The sequence below is a fragment of the Dasypus novemcinctus genome, chromosome 30, assembly GCF_030445035.2.
Source record: "Dasypus novemcinctus isolate mDasNov1 chromosome 30, mDasNov1.1.hap2, whole genome shotgun sequence".
In the NCBI taxonomy this organism is placed as follows: domain Eukaryota; kingdom Metazoa; phylum Chordata; class Mammalia; order Cingulata; family Dasypodidae; genus Dasypus; species Dasypus novemcinctus.
The window spans coordinates 42,232,511-42,241,351 of NC_080702.1; positions in this window are offsets into that span (position 1 = coordinate 42,232,511).

Here is an 8,841-nt window from a genome sequence, read left to right on the forward strand (position 1 = left end):
ATGCCATCTTGCCACCTCCCTCAATCAACTCTTGATGCACAACAAGCCACCCCATAAGTAGATGGTTTAAGATAATGCTTTTACATTGTATGGCTGCCAAGTGCTGGAAGCGATTGATCTCTGCAGGGACCTCATGAGTGTGTGATCAGTTTTGTGTCACCTGGTTTGACTCTGATGAGCTTGTTTGGGTTCTCTTTCATAGTGGGTGCTTGCCTGGCCTTATGGAAGTCCAGTTGGCATCAACTGAGTTTCCTCACTTTTGATCTATGTGTTCTTTCATCCTCTAGCAAGCCAGCTGAGGAATTGTTCAAATGACAGTTTCAGTGCTCCAAATGCAGAAGCAGAATCATGCGAAGGCCTCTTGAGGCACTTCCCTTTCAGCATATGCTCTTGACCAAAGGAAACAGAATGCTTTAAGTACTTTCCAGAAACAAAGTTAGTTGAAGAGATACACAGAGTCACACTGAAGTGAGAAGGAGTCTGAGAAATGTGGTATTTAATTTGCAATGTGACTATGACAGAAACCTCAGGTTTGTTGTAAAAAAATCTAAGAATTTTTCTACCTCAACTTCGAATCTAGAAGTTCAAAATCAAGGGTTCTGCAGGAAGGTTTTCCTCCCAGATCCCGTAGCAATAATCCTTAGGGCTGCCTTGTGTGCATTTCTGCCTCTGTCACATAGCCATCTACCTCATCTCTGGTTTCTTCTTACTTCTGACTTCAATTCATTCTGTCTTTTTCCTTTCCTTATAAAGAACCCAAAATTATGGTTTAAAGTCCATCATGATTTAATTTGGCCTCATGTAAGTAGAGTCTGTGTAGATCATATTCTTAAATGAGGCCCTACATAAAATAACTGTTACAACTTCAAGGATCCTATTTGCAAGTGCTTTCATGTACAGACTGGAGTATAGGAGTTTAATTTATCCTTTGTGAGGGACATGATTCACTACCGAAAATATAGAAAATTTGTGCCATCACTGCAATCAAATTGATTTGTATACCAACTGTTGGGTTTGAAGCCACCAGTCAGAGTGAGGGTCATTTGCAAAGAAGAAGGAAGGCAGAGCTGTGGAATGTTTATGCACACTGAGTTTCTTCCATGCTCTTTTACTTCCTCTGCTCTCCCTTCTGCTCCTGTTCCATAAGCTAACTTTGTTCTCTCCACTCTTCTGTCTATGTGGAAAATGCTTTTATGTCACTACTAACAGAATATATGATTGCCTCTTACAGTGGTATACCTCTCATATTACATATACTGATTATCTGGTGCATGGGTCAGTCGGGATCAAGTCTACCCCAGAAGCTAAGTATAGTTAAGCTGTGCCACCACATACCTGATCTAGCAAAGAAGTATCCAGGACACTTAGACCATTTATCTATTGGGCTCTAGTGTTCCCTACATGCCACCCCTTAAATGGTTGGCATCTTAGGAACTCATAACCACAAGGATGCACCCCTGGCCCAAAGGCCAGTACAACAAAATAAGGCACAACAAAACATAACTAAGGAAATTACAAAACCAAGGCCAATTAACAGCCCATTTCCAAATGGATACCAGATGTTCTCACAAATACACAGTTTGAATATTTTTTGTCTTTATTTATTTTTATAATATTACATTAAAAAATATGAGGTCACCATATACCCCCCGTCACCTTCACCCCACTCCTCCCCCCATAACAACAACCTCCTCCATCATCATGAGACATTCATTGCATTTGGTGAATACATCTCTGAGCACCGCTGCACTTCATGGTCAATGGTCCACATCATAGCCCACACTCTCCCACATTCCACCCAGTGGACCATGGGAGGACATACAATGTCTGGTAACTGTCCCTACAGCACCACTCAAGACAACACCAAGTCCTGAAGATGCCCACAACCAGGGGTCCATCCTGCTATTCTCCAAGAATCATTGGCAAGTTGTTCAATGCACTGGTTACTAATTTCCTTAAGGTTACATGTTCAGCTGAAAACCCCACTCATTATAGATATCTTGACCCACAGGGGGGTGTGTATTGTCCATATCTCTGGAGTGGTGCTTCTGCTTGTCTTCATATTGTATCCCATTCTGTTTTGAACTGGTCAGTTGTCTGAAGACACGTCCAGTTAGCCTCAGTCATAATGGCAATTGTCCATGGAAGTCTTCTCCTTCTCCTAAAAGACCAGTGAATACCCAGCACTGGGTTATGTTGTGAACATGGGCATAGATATGAGTCCACAACAGTACATTATTGCCTGCTTTCAACCTGGGACAGAATTGTGGCAGGCTCTGGTGGCTGCCCTGGTCTGGGTTTCCATACCTTGTCTCCCCACACTAAACCTGATCACAAAGGGGAGAGCTCCACTGGGAGCCATAGTATGGGCCACATTTGCAAGTCAAAAGTTCCCCTCAGAAGGGTTCCCCCTGAGTTTTCAGGCAGTGCAACTCCTACCTCAGATGGTCATTTAGAAACCCATGGCGTCATCATCAATCCCCTCTTCATATCATCTCCATATGTTTACAGGATGGCTTTCCAAGTGTGGTCTTCAGTTATAACAGTCCATGGCCATATCCACACCACACCACTCTTTATCCAGACCCCTAGGCAGGGGGGCCAGGCAATAGCAAATTTCCATCTAAATCTTTAGGAAAAGCAAGAGATTCTGATGTGGTCATTATTACATGCAAGGGTAAAGCACATCCCTGTACAACCAAGTCTAGGGGCTACTGCCCCATTCGACATGGCTGCTTACTTATGAGGTCTACTGCCCACAACTGATGGGCAGCCAACACCTGCAAGGTCAGCTCCTTCATAGACATCATGTGAAATTGTAATTTAATAAACCATTATACTGTTCAATTATGCCTGCAGCATGCATTCAATATGGGACATGCAAATGCCAATCAATGCCTTTATTTTTATCCTGGTTTGCACTTTGGAACCTGTGTAACTGGGTCCTCTGTCCCTCCATACTTCAAGAGAATGCCCATACTGGGCACTTAAAATATTAAATGCCACAATGATACTTTTGGGTGGTTATAAGGAATGGAATTTCTAAAACTAAACCTGTATTAGTATCCACAGTTGAGAACAGAAAATTGCATCTTTTATCAGAGGGAAGGGATCCACTATAATCTACCTGCCATAACTATAGGAGTTCTGTCTCCTTGCTTTACAACTCCTTTCAGGGGAACCCAATTTCTGCATGGGTATTATTTAGCAAATAGCTCACAGGCTGTTAACATGTTCATTGCATCTGCAGTTGTTAATGGGATGTTATATCACCTGGCTATCTGCAGGAAGGTTTGAGGACCCACATGACCCATGTGTCTATGTAACCAGGTGGTCCATCCAAAAAGTTCTTACTTGTTGTAGATTCTACAGAGTCATTTTCTGGGCTTATGAGAGGTTTATGTCCTGCAACATGATTAACAGTAATGCTGCATTCTTGTCCTTTGTATCACAAGTCCTAACACAAATTTTGTCACCAGAGAGGTCTTTTACCAATCATCCATTCTTGCTACTTCCCCGGGACAGCCATAAAGTTAGTCCTTTGCAAATGGCCCAAATATCTGTACACACAGTAATGGGGCTCTGTTCATGCATTATAACTAGCCACATGGCGCTGAGTTCAACCCATTGGCTGCTTTGACAAAATCTGGTTTAAAATCAGATATCTTCTGTATCCACTCAGATACCTACAGTGGCCCAAGATATCACTATGCCTTTCCTGGACCCATTTGTATACCAGATATCAGCAGGTATAGCATCCATTCCATCCTTGTGTGGGCTACACTTTAAAGCTTGGGGAACAGGAAGCCCTCTGCCTGAGGGGTCAACTCAACACTGTATTTGTCCTAATACTTCCTGCAACTCTGAAGACAGGGGGCTAGTACTCAAGTTTGACTGCTGCTTCAGATATAAACCCCACTTAGCCATTGTGGTCATCTGAGTCACCCAAGTTCTGGGGGCATTCAACTATGAAAGTACCATCCTGCCACAGGGAGGGAGGTTCATACTAGGACTCATTGTGATCCTGTAAGTACTTCATAGGCCTGAAGGGTGGCTTATACTACCCCTAACTGCTGCTCAATGTGAGAAGAGCAGGGTTCTTCCCCTTTCCACAGTTGACACCAGAACCCTATGGGCACCATGCACTTCCCATGTGTTTGCCAGTGGCCCATTACAGGAGAATGACTTCTACCAAATACCAAAGACTTGAAGGGGGACAAAACCCACACCCATCATGAACAGTCAGGTTCACCTGTGCTGAAGATCCACTCACCATGCCCAGAACCTCCTACTGGCTATGCCAAATGTTGAGTCCTTGATCCTTTGCCATAGTGGGGGGCGTCAGGGCCATTTGCAAAGAAGAAGGCATGTGGATCCATGGGGAGTTTATGCATTTTGAGATATTCTATGCTCTTTTCCACCTTTCCCTACTCTTTCTCTCTCTAATTTTCCTTTAAGCTTCATTTGTTCTCACCACTCCGCTGCTTACACAGGAGCTGCTTTTATGTTACCAGTATCAGAATATATGATTGACTCTTACAGTGGCATACCTATCATTTTGCATATACTGAATGGCTGGCATATAGGTCAGTCAGGATCAAGTTCAATCCCTGGAAGCTGAGTGCAGTTATGCTGTCATTGTGTCTCAGATCTGGCCAAGAAGTATGCAGTTTGATTAGGTCATTTAACTATTGGGCTTCAGCTCCCCCTATGCTAGGTTTGTTTTCTGGAACTTTTTTCAATAACATTGTCAACCTTACAACTTATATGTGATCACTTTTAACAATTTAGAGAAGCCTGTTGAACTTTTTTTTTTTTACCTTGGGTATTGGCAAATATGGGTTTACTTATAAAAGAACTGTGGGCTCATTTAAATTCTCCATCCCAGAGCAGAAGACCAATTATTTATTTGTAGCAGTATACGACTGTTAGTTTTTCCCACCCAGTAGAATTTTGCGTTAATGAACCATTGTCTATGAGGTGCAGAGGTGCCCAAAGATGTACTTACCAAATCCAATGGATGTGTCATGATGATGGGAATGAGTGTTGTTGGGGGGGGGGAGAGGGGGGTGGGGGGGTCGGGTTGAATGGGACCTCACATATATATTTTTAATGTAATATTATTACAAAGTCAATAAAAAAAAAGAACTTTTAAATCCTTCAGTGAAGATGACATCTTCTTTTAATTTCACTTTCATGCAATAATAATAGGATGAAATAGTTTCCAGTTATAACTTCATGTACATCTCCTAAGCAAATTGTTAATATTCAATACTGTTTTTGCTCATAAAATTGGTAATCTTTCTGATTCTCATAATTAGGAGATTTGAGTGGAAGAATTTTTCATTTTACTTTTACTGCATAATATTTTTGTTTTGAGTTTTTCAATATGATCTTCCAATTTTTCAACGTATCCTCTCCTATTTCTACCAAAGACTTTATAATCAGAAAATACTATCATTTATCACATAAACAAGTCAACACGGTAAATTTTTTCTACCTGCTGTCTTTAAGAGAGTGTGCAAGCAATGCATTGTGAATGAGAATATCCAGTGTTATACATATGCTTGTGGTGTCCAGTTATCCAATGGAAATAGTGTCATTCTTGTTCTCACACCAAAAACAAAAAAAACATATTTTTTTCAGAATTTCCAGATTCTTAGCCTGGAAGATCTGTGTTTGCACAATCAGTTCTTGTATCAAATAGTTAACCAGTATGCCTGATTTTATGTAGACAGACTCTTAAAAATAAATAAAACAAAAAACAAATAAAATCACAAAACTCTATTAGAATGTTGAGAACAAACTTGGTAAGCATGTACTCTGGATATTATTGAAGAAACTAGAGGTATGTCTTCCAAGTAAATGGAAGTAGAAAACAGTGAAAAACAGGTCAACTAAGGAATTTGTTTTTATCTATTATCTTCAAGAACGTTGTATAATCAAGAAGACTTCTCTGAACTTGGTGACACCAAAAATATACAACATTTTCTGCAACCCTGGTCGGATGACACTCTTACCATAAGAATTGGTTAAATAGAAACTACACCTGCTAGTTTGCCATCCTCTAGAGTACTGGAGTGCAAACCAGAAAGAGGGTGAAATGACTAATAAGAGTTAGTCCTTGCTACCCACCTAACACCAGATCATGGAGACGCAATTTTGGATTCCAAACTTATCCTTTTTGAGTATTTTAAGAGAGAGGGCAATTGTAGCTCTTTAAAGATTCATGAGTATTTCTCCTGATTCCTAATACAGGCAGATGTTTCATTGATTCTTAAGAAAATATGTTTGTAGAAAATGTTTCTACTGAGCAATGCAAACCATCGCAACTCTGCCTTATACTCCTAGACCTCTACTTACTTTACCATTCCTGCTCTTTCTATTTTTGTCTCCAAAAAAAAGACTTTCTGGACTCATGATAAGAATTTTAATCTTCTCCAGAACCCTTAAAATAAGTGGCACCAATAAAGATTCATTCTAAACTGAGGGTATAGCTCTGTTCTCATGGAAATCTAAACTTTACTCTTGAAAAAGGTATATATGGCTACCAGAATATCATCCAATTATCTACTACTGGTGAATTATGCATTCAGTTTTGGGTTTTGTTATGTCTACATAAGGACATAATGCAAGAAAACCAAGGACAAATTTCCTTTGAAAATATTGATTGAAAAATTCTCAACAATCTCTAGCCAATAAAATCTAAGAGAATACTAAAGAATTATCCACCATGGCCAGGTGGTGTTTATCAAGTTTGCCAGTGTGTTCAACATAATAAATTAAATCAATGTATAGACCACATTAACTAACTGAAGAAGAAAATCACATGAAAATCTCTATTAATGCAGAAAATGCATTTGACAAAATCCAGTGCCCTTTCTTCTTTAGAATCTGTAAATAAATATGAATACAAGGTGACCTACACAACATGAAAAAAATATTATATATATACATATATACATATATACGTATATACATGTGTATACACATAATATTTTCATCATGTGTAAATCACCTTGTACATATATATGTATGTGTGTGTGTGTGTGTGTGTGTGTAACCACAGGAATGCAAATACTCAATGCTAATACTTTAAGAGTAAACACCTTCAAATTGATGTCTGGAACAAGACAAGGATACCTGATTTCACTATTGCTGAATCGTATTTTGATGGATGTCCTTTCAATAGAAATTATGCAAAAACTCCATAAAAGATATCCAAATAAGAAAGGAAGTTGTAAAAGAATCTGTATTAAGTAGTGACATGATGCTTTATATAAGAAGTTTACCAAATCTTTCACAAGAAACCATTTAGAGCTCACAAATGAATCTAGCCAAATATAAGTTACAAGATTTACATGCAAAACTAGTTGTGGTTTGTACAGTAGCAAACGATATTCTTCACTGGAAATGAAAAAGATCTCATTCACAATAGCCTCTAAAGGAATAAAATAACTAAGAATATTATTTTTTCTAAAAAGATGAAGGATTCGCCCACTGAAAACAACAAAACTTAGCTGAAAGAAATGAGAGATGGTTGAAGTAAATGGGAAGCTATTTTTTGTTCATGTATAGCAAGAATAAAAATTATTAAGATGTCAATAGCACCCAGAGTGTCCTATACGTTCAATGTAATCCCTAGCAAAATACCATGAGCCTATGGGAAGAAATAGAAAAGCCAACCTTTATTCATATGAAATTACAATTTAACAGGACTGCTGTTCACTTTAGGGTAATGGACTTATTTATGTCCATGTTTCTTGACCTGTTTAGACTGTGAGTTCCAAATGAGTAAGACAATATCATACCATTCGTTCAGAGTTTAGTGCTTAATAGTCAATATGGCTGATTGCTTGTTGAATAATTGATTAACAATGGTTGAGTGAGTAGAATGGATATTGTTAACTCTTGGTGGGAGAGGAGAATCAGTGAGAAAAATGGAAATCCTATATAGAGAGGGTGGCCCCATTAGCAAGAGCCAACTCCAGAGGAGACAGATTGTATACAGAAGATATTTTAGTGTATCCAGAATCACTCTCCAGAATTAGCAACAGGGAAATCATATTGGAAATCCTGTATCACCGGAGCGCACGCCTAAAGCAGGTGACCTCATGCTGGGAGGAAGAAGTCCCCTTGGGTAAAAGATGAACAAGGAGCTCCAAAGCTCTCTCCCAAAGGTCAAAACTGGCACAAGTTTACCAATGCGCATTGCATTTTTTCCAAAGGGAACTAAATATCTCATGGCATATAGAGTCAAAAGAATACTGCTTTAATGAGGCTCATTAATCCCTATGGGCATGAAAATTCTAAATGCTTCTCCCACAGGCTCTGAGGGGTAATTCACTAAACTTTCCTGAAGAGACAAAAAAATTGTGTCTTCTGGAGATGTGGTAAATGGTTCCATCACCCTGCTCTTCTTTGTAGCAGAGGTTCCAACGTCACCCATCATCAAAAGAATAATCTACATTGGTGAACACAGATCCTGCCTTTATAATTTCATGGTTAGTCACAGAATTTAATGGGAGCTGGGGGAATGTGGTAATGCTCCATGGACTACTTTAATTGCTTGTAACTTTTGGTCCAGTAAGAAGATATATACATAATGATTGCTTAAAAATGCGAAGTCCTGCATATATGACTAGCCTGAGTAGAGGTGAATAATGAGTACACCAAACTGTCTTTCTCCAATCTGCCTCCTCTGACATTAACACTTAATTATGAGGCTTATTTCTTTCAGAAGCATTTATCCTTACTTCACTCTTTCCACTATCTCTGCAATTATTTGAAGTATCTGTTTATTCACTTTCATTCATTTGTCTTTCAGTCATTCAACATACA